This window comes from Salmo trutta, chromosome 15 (assembly GCF_901001165.1).
Source record: "Salmo trutta chromosome 15, fSalTru1.1, whole genome shotgun sequence".
Lineage (NCBI taxonomy): Eukaryota > Metazoa > Chordata > Actinopteri > Salmoniformes > Salmonidae > Salmo > Salmo trutta.
In genome coordinates, this window is record NC_042971.1 from 11,995,474 (window position 1) to 12,004,717 (window position 9,244).

The window sequence follows — 9,244 nt, forward strand, 5'->3', positions numbered from 1 at the left end:
CCTTTCAGGTTATGTTGATATAGGACTTGTTTTACTATGGATATAGATACTTTTGTACCTGTTTCCTCCAGCATCTCCACAAGGTCCTTTGCTGTTGTTCTGGGATTGAATTGCACTTTTCACACCAACGTATGTCCATCTCTAGGAAACAGAACGCGTCTCCTTCCTGAGCGGTATGACGGCTGCGTGCTCCCATGGTGTTTAGACTTGTGTACTATTGTTTGTACAGATGAACGTGGTACCTTCAGGCGTTTGGAAATTGCTCCCAATGATGAACCAGACTTGTGGAGGTCTACCATTTTGAGGTCTTAGTTCTTGGCTGACTTATTTTGATTTTCCCCATGATGTCAAGCAAAGAGGCACTGAGTTTGAAGGTAGGCCTTGAAATACATCCATAGGTACACCTCCAATTGACTCAAATGATGTCAATTAGCCTATCAGAAGCTTCTAAAGCCATGAAGCTTCTAAAGCCATGACATCATTTTCTGGAATTTTCCAAGCTGTTTAAAGGCACAGTCAACTTAGTGTATGTAAACTTCCGACCCACTGGAATTGTGATACAGTGAATTATAAGTGAAATAATCTGTCTGTAAACAATTGTTGGGAAAATGACATGTGCCATGCATAAAGTAGATGTCCTAACCGACTTGCCAAAACTATAGTTTGTTTACAAGAAATTTGTGGTGGTTGAAAAATGAGTTTTAATGACTCCAACCTAAGTGTATGTAAACTTCCGACTGTATAACATTGAATGGTCAATTATTATGGTCAAGTCATATTGACAAAGTTCTTGTGAGATGGGGAGGGGTATGTTATAAAAAGATGTTCTGCGTTTTTGAAACGAAAACCAACTGTACTAGTTGTTCAGGCTCTGGCCTTGTCCTATCTTGATTACTGTCCGGTAATATGGTCAGGTGCAGCAAAGAAAAACATTGACCCCCCCCCCCCCCAAGCTACGTACAATGAACACAACTGCATTTTTTTTATCGATGCAATTTGAATGCACAGACATACTGTGACAAGATCCTGAGGCCCGTTATCGCGTCATTCATCTGCCGCCATCACCTCGTGTTTCAGCATGGTAATGCACGGCCCCATGTTGCAAGGATCTGTACACAATTCCTGGAAGCCGAAAATGTTTCTGTTCTTCCATGGTCTGCATACTCACCAGACATGTCACCCATTGAGCATGTTCCAGTTCCCGCCAATATCCAGCAACTTCGCACAGGCATTGAAGAGGAGTGGGACAACATTCCACAGGCCTCAATCAACAGCCTGATCAACTCTACGTGTCACGCTGCATGAGGCAAATGGTGGTCACACCAGATACTGACTGCTTTTCTGATCCACGCCCCTAACCTTTTTTTTTAAGGTAACTGTGACTAAAAAAACATGAGCTGGCGCACACCCAGAAAAAATATTTTGTGTGGTGCTAACTAACGGCGAATAAACTATAAACAATAAAAAATAAAGAGAGTTGCACACTCCATATATAAACTCCCAGTCATTTATTGGGTAAATCACCAACGTTTCGGCATCACTGTGCCGTCTTCAGGGTGATGTCATGAATAATTGAAACAGGTTATGTTGACAAACAGTGCAATTAGTGCAACCAATGACAATAGCGAGGGGTGTGTCATAATGATTAAGTTAATTGTGAATGAATTGAGTGAAACTGTTAAAAAAAACAATAGTTTATGGCATATTAAATATACTAGGCTATTGTTATCACATACAAACATAACTGAATATTGTACATAATATTAGCATCAACAGACATTGTTTAATTCAATTTCACATATCTAATTGTTTCCCATTTCATTTATATTTGTTACATGTAATCTTTTGGTTCAACCTTAATGCATAATAAGCATCAATAAGAGGGGGAACATATTAGGTGTACGCAAATAAGCTGTAGAAAGGATATCTCAATTTATAAGACTTGTTCATAAAAGAGAGAATTGTTCACAAGGGCCTGAGATCAAAGTCAATATTCAGACCACTAGGGGTCAATGTTTTTAGACAGGATATCCAGTAAGCCTCCCTTTCTAGTAGTAGGATCTCAATGTTACCTCCTCTCCTTGGTAGAGTAACATGCTCCCAACGCCTGTGTATTTGAGGGAGGAGATTGGATGGTTAGCTTCAACAAAGTGAGCTGCTACTGGATAGTCAATGTTCAAACACCTGATTGTGTTCAGCTATGCGTTGTTTTAATTGTATTTTTGTTTGTTCTATGTAGGCTTTTCCACATGAGGAGGTGATGAGATAGATTACTCCCTTGGTCTTGCGTGAGATGATACCCCTAACAGGGATTTTTCAACCTGTATGTGGGTGCCTGAAGAATGATGTTTTTATAGTGCTATTGCACTGTGCGCATGAGCCACATTTGTAGTTCCCATTTGGAATGGGTGTCAAGTGTGTCTGAGTGGGCTCAGGGGGCATGTCAGATCTCACCAATCTATCTCCATTATTGCGACCATGCTTATAGACCACCAGTGGGGATTCCTTGAAGAGGGGTGCAATTTTTTGGTCTGATTGCAGAATATGCCAGTGCTTTTTCAGGATTGCTTTCATTTTCTCCGAACACTTTGTGTACTTGGTGCAAAAGACTGTTGCATTGTTTTTTTTTCTTTGGTTGAGTTTTTAGTAATTCCTCTCTTGGTTTTTGAGATATTTTCATCACTGCAGCATCAATTGTTGTGTCCTTGCAGCCTTTCATTTTGAATATATCTGTCTTTTTTTTAGCATTGCTATCAAAGGATCTCTTTTCCAAGCTTAAAAGGATAAACATTCAACATTGGCAATGCTGTCAATCCAGCATGACTTCTGCCGCTTTCAAAACAACTGGAAACTCTGAACTGGGAAATCTTAGACTTCAGTGAGTTCAAGTCAACTGGGAACTTGGGAAAAAAATGAGCTCCGACTGGTAAAATATGCTTTTGAACTGTCATCCAACTCGGAATTCCAAGTAGGGAACTCAGACCTCTTTCTAGAGCTCCGACCTGAGGATCACTAACATCATGATTCAACCTTGTTTTTTTCCGAGTCCCCAGTTGTCTTGGAAGCACCATAAATCCAGAGAATGCCAGACCTTGATTATAAAGTTTGATGACAACATTTGCCCACAAAGGACAGCCGCGCCACCTTCCTGTTCAAGTGAGCACAGCATAACATTGTGAGTCAAAAAGTACATCGTATTCTGCTACATAAATGATGTAATATGCCAGGGAGATATGCATACTGTAGCTAAGAAAGTAATACTAAGTGTATGTTGTGAAGTTAGTTGTTAGTAGCCCATGTGCCTCACCCTAATAATTTGGTCCCCTTTCCCCTCATAATTTAACCTACTGTTCTGACTTAGTGGTGCACATATTGGCTATAGCCTTTTTTAGAGAAATGTCATCATTGAAAAATGTAAGAGCTTTCATTGTCTGCTTATATGCCCCTTTATTTAACCCTACGGTTCTGACTTGGTGTACAGGGAAAATACTGTAAGAACGGCCCAGGTACTGAATTCTGTCACTGTACATTTCAAAAGTGCTGAATAAATAGTTATATTGATTACATCTGTCCTAGCTCGCTCATTAATGTCTTAGTCGAAATGACGGATTGCCTCTTATCTGCTCGTCGTTCCCTTATGCCATAGTTTGTACATCTCAATTGTCAGTAGAAACCACATTTGTGTTAGCAAGTCAACCATATCAGCTATGTTTTTTTAAAGTCAGTAAATGAGGCTGAATTAACTGTTTCGCTGCCAGACAAGGCTCTGCTGATAGCCAGGTGTAGCAGTGGTAAGGTGTTGGGACTGCTGTTGGGACAGCTTTATGTAGGCATTAACAGTTTGTGGGCACCGTTTGTTACCGCTATTGTCCAATTAATGTTTTGTTTAGTGTTGTGTTGTGCAGGTGCTTTGCTGTCATGCATTAAAAAAAAAAGTGTTTGCCCCACCAAGATTTACATCGCCACTGGTCTCAGCCATACCCGACAACGGTGCCGGTGTCGAAGAGTCAGTTTCCTGCTACTGTACTCTAACATGACAGCAAACCAAGGATCAATTAGCTATTTGATTTAGAATTTTAGGACCCCTTTAGTTATCAAAAACGTATAAAAAATGTATTTGATGAAACATTGAATTTGGCCTTACAGCTATTAGCCCATAGAAACGCATTGAATAACAGATAGTCAAAAAAACTGATCAAAAGGACGTTTATTTTAAAGTGTCCTGTCCTATATCTGAGTGATTGTAACATTTGTCGTCTGAAGGGGACCAAGACGCGGCGTGTGAAGTGCTCATATTCACTTTTATTTAACTCTAAATCAGCAAAATGACCGTAAACAGTCCTGTCAGGTGCACCATACACAAAACACAGGAAAAAAACACCGCTACTAAATAGGACCTTCAATTAGAGGCAACGAGGAACAGCTGCCTCCAATTGAAGGTCAACCCAAGGAACTTAAACATAGAAATAGACACACTAGAATAAACATAGAAATATACTAACATAGAACATAAACCAAAAACCCCGAAACACATAAAACAAACACCCCCTGCCACGCCCTGACCAAACTACAATAACAAATAACCCCTTTACTGGTCAGGACGTGACAGTGATATAAGAAAGATCAGGATTATTATTATTTATTTTTTTACCCATATTTGAACAATTGTTTTTTCATATATAATTCAATTTTTTTTTTTTACTGGTTACCTTCAGACGTGTCTAGTGAGGCTTGTGGGCATCCTAGAGGAAAGCGGACATGGACATGCTCATGAGAGTCTCATCTTTCCATAGAGGGGTCATATTAGTGTGTAGCCCAAACTGTGCGGACTCTACAGGTAGAAGTTGCCAGATTGGCAGTAGCGACTTCAGACGGTTCCCGTAACGCTTGTGGGGGTCGTAAAGACATTTTCGTGAGAAGATCGATTTTCTAGACGTCTCATGGTCTGACAAACACTGCTGTAGCTCGGCCAACTCCCACCGCAGATGCGGAAGGCTGCCATTGGCGGATGTGGTGGATTGAGACTCTGCCCATGCAGAAAGAACAGATATCTCTAGCTTGAACAGACGGATTTTCATTGGGATGTTTTTATTATGCTAATTATATTTTCACAGGGGCACGGACATCGACTCTAGGGGGTTTTAAAGATATGTGGGATTTTGGTCATGGAATTACAAGGCAATGTTTCTTAAATTTACAGAAGGCAAATCTTTTCTCCAAAACTAAATATAAGTGTTGATATTAGTTGGCAGGGTTCTTCACCAACATTATTTTGTTTTGATGTATTTCTAATATCTTTTAATTAAGACTTTTTCTGGTATATGTTTTCTAAGACCGCTTCCCATCTGTTACACCAGAAATCAAAGCAATTACTTATTCCTTATTTTTAGGTTGGAAAATGGATCTATGGCATCATTTTCCAAAAATAATAGACTCTTAGCTTTCATTCAACACCCAATTCGATATGCTTCAAAAACTTCACCTGCTGGAGCTTTGCCATCGCAATTTAAGTAGTCCGAATTCCTCCGGCTGTGTAAAACACCCACTGTTTTTCTCCACAGAACCTCCTGGGGATGAGTGAACAGGAAGTCCAGCAGAGAATTCAAGACAGAGAGAAGGAGCTGAAAGATCTCAAACAAGCTGCAGCATCTCTCATTGACCTACTCTTGCTAGCAGCCTTTTAATAGAATATAGGATCATGTGTGCCTGCTACAACTAGAGGCATCAGTCGTCCCCTTGTCTTTTTTGGAGCCTTCACCTTCATTTCTGTGTCCTAACAGCACTCTGCACAAGAGTCAGTAGAAGACAGTGAGAGGATCTTCATTGAGAGGTGTTCTGAGGTGAAGGAGCTGATCAAAGCACGGGAAAAGGCTGGAGTGAGTCGGGCTGAAGGACTCCTGAAGCAGCTGGAGCAGAAGGTCGCTGAGCTGAGGAGGAGAGGTGCTGAGCTGGAGCAGCTGGAGCAGAAGGTCGCTGAGCTGAGGAGGAGAGATGCTGAGCTGGAGCAGCTGGAGCAGAAGGTCGCTGAGCTGAGGAGGAGAGATGCTGAGCTGGAGCAGCTGGAGCAGAAGGTCGCTGAGCTGAGGAGGAGAGATGCTGAGCTGGAGCAGCTGGAGCACATACGTAGATGATCACACCCACCTTCTCCTGGTAACTACACTGTACCTGCATTTGTAATACAAATAAAGAGTATCAACAGGAAACTGCACTAACCAATGCATAAACAAATCAACGAATTACCTCAACCCTTTTTTCACCCTGTCTCTGTATTTCTCTCCCACCGAGAATATCCGGTCTCAACCTACCTTCAGACTTACCTTGCATCAATGTACTGTATACCTGGCTTTTTTTCTACTTTAGAGATGTGAATAAGGCTGTGTCTAAGCTTACAGAGACACTAGAGGACTTTAATGAGGGGAATGGTCCAAAATCTCCACCACAGGTCAGTAAAATACTCTACCAGTAGTGGTCTCTCTATAAAAGTAACTTTAGACTGATTTAAAAATATATTTGCTTTGACGAAGCAAAACGGTTTCTCTTTTTAATAAGTAAGAGCACCTATGCATTGAAAGAATATATTGCTGTTGCGTTTTTTGGGGTGGGAGATATCAACACGTTTAATGTATTAGAATATCTAGTTTTGTTTGTGTCTGTAGTGAATGCAGTGGATGTTTTGCTGCCACCGGAGCCCAAGAGAACTCGGCTCTACTCTTCTTTCAGATTCCTGTCGCCTCACTTTGGACCCAAACACAGCGCAGATGAACCTAGCTTTGCCTGAGGATGATAGAAAGGCTACACCAGAAAAGCAGCCATATCCTGAGCATCTAGGGAGATTTCATTATAGCTGGCAGATGCTGTGTAGAGAGGCTCTGTTTGGAGGTTGTGGAGTAGGAAGGGTGTTCTTCCGTCAGTCTCATGTAAAGACATCAACAGATTGGGTGTAGACTCTGGATTTGGAGATAATGATCAATCCTGGATTTTAGATTACACTATTCAGGGTTACTGGTTCATGCACAATAATGTGAGGACTTTAGTCCTCCAGAGTAGGGGTGTACCTGGACCACAAGGCTGGGATTCTGTCCTTCTACAGCGTCCCTGACACAATGATCCTCCTCCACAGAGTCCAGGCCACATTCAAGGAGCCCCTTTATCTTGGGCTTTGGTTTTACGACAGAACCATTACTAAACTGTCTGATTTGGAGTAGAAGTCCAAAGTCCTATAAGGAAAATATGCGCTGTTACACTGTAATCTTCTTTTTTTGTGATCCAGGGTCAGAACCAGTTTTTCAGTCAATTTTAAAATTGCAGGTTCTCCAGCCAGAGTCCTTTTTCTCTCAAAATCTCAAAGTTATTCCGGAAGTAGTTAGTACATTTAGCAATTTGATATTTTGAGATATATGAATGTGTTTTTTGTCTTCCTTTCTCATTTTTAATGACAAAAAAACCTTTGGCTAGCCTGAGATAACATATTCCAGCACTGCAGGTGGCAGTAGGTCTAAATCACAAAGTTTGGGTTAATGTCTGTAGACAGTACACTCCAGTACTCTTTGTGACAGTGAGTACCTTTTCAGTTTTTCTGCCAATAAACTCACAAAAGTAGAACAAGAAGAAACATAGGTCTACTACTTTAAATTAAATGGAGATTGTCCTAGATAACGCTGTCCATGCTGTCACAGAAGCAATCAATGACAAAGGTAGGCCCTCTTTGTACACCCCCCCCCCCCCCAAAAAATACAAATACAAATACTTTTACAGAGAACACACATCGACTGTTGATGCACAAGATTGTGCCTCCTGAGCAGACGTCTTGGACACACGGTGGCGACGTTTCATCACTTTTGAAGGCTGTAAAATCCTCACACACCAAGACCATCATCTGCAGACTGTACAATAATAGTAAGCCTGTCGTAAAGCCAGTCATACGGTAAATGATCCAGAGGCATCCTGTTTTAAAATATATATATATGTTTTCTTCTCTGTAATACTACTGGTCGCTTAGCAAACGTATGAAGTTGGCTTTAGCTAGCCCAGATAGGTTTCAGGCTATCAATCAAGTTAGAGTAGCTAGGTTGTCTAACTACCTTGGCTGGCATGCCTGCTGGCAAGGTTGGTAGACTTTACAAAAACAAGCAATAACTAAATGTACTGAATAAGACTCACACTCCTTTCAATCTTTTAACCAGATTTTAGCAGCGATGCAGTGAAGCGAGTTTAGCTTCTTTAAAAAAAAGACCGACCAGTCAGGGGAATACAGACAGCTCAAAATGTATGCTTAGATACGCAGAAAAATATACATAATTTTTTTTACATAGAATTAAGCATAATGATTATGGCTCTAGTTTGCAGGAAAAAGCTGTTTGAAAAAAGGAAAAGTGATCCGACTTACAGGACAAGGGGCCCAGCCCCCCTCCGGACGACCCACCAGCCATCCTCACATACTTTGTGCCACCTCAGATTTTTGGACTGCATGACACCCCTGAAACGTTCTACGAGTATTCCTCTAAATTCAGTATATTGTCCCTTTTTAATGTTTAGCCAGTAGCCTAGGCCAACTCCTGCATGAACTTTACAATGAAACACAGAAACTGGATGTTGGTGACAACTTAATTGGGGAGGACGGGCTCGTGATAATGACTGGAGCAGAATCAGTGGAATGGTATCAAATATATCAAACAAATTTTTCCACTAATTGGCATTTTGACGAATCAGATCAGCTCTTTTGCCAATAATTTGGCAAAAGATCAGAATTGGGCTGCCTGTGTAAACGCAGCCACATAGGCCTCTAGTCAAGAGGCCTATTATTTTCCTCCATTGCCAATGTTCCATCCAAGACACAAGGCCTATTGACCACGGGAGGGAGTCGCTGTTGCATCTCAACTTCCTGATGCCACCAGTGTATGAATGGAATCAGCAATTTACAGAGGAAACACAGTGCTGAGTATAGCCTACCTCCACACAAGCATTATCGACTCATGTAGGCTGTGTAGCCTATCTTAAGCACCCACAAAACAACCTTGTTTAAATTGCTGCATTCTAGTATCGTTTTCTGGTATAGTAAAGTAGCCTAATGTGTTTTGATGGCTAGCTTATTGTGAAACGTAGGCCTATCAGAACAAGAAATCAAAATATATGTGATCATTGAGTTGACAATCAATTCTGTTTCATTCAATTATATATATTTTTTCCAATAGTTTAGGCATTTTATTCTGACGAAAGACTAAATGTATATGTATCCATCTTACTA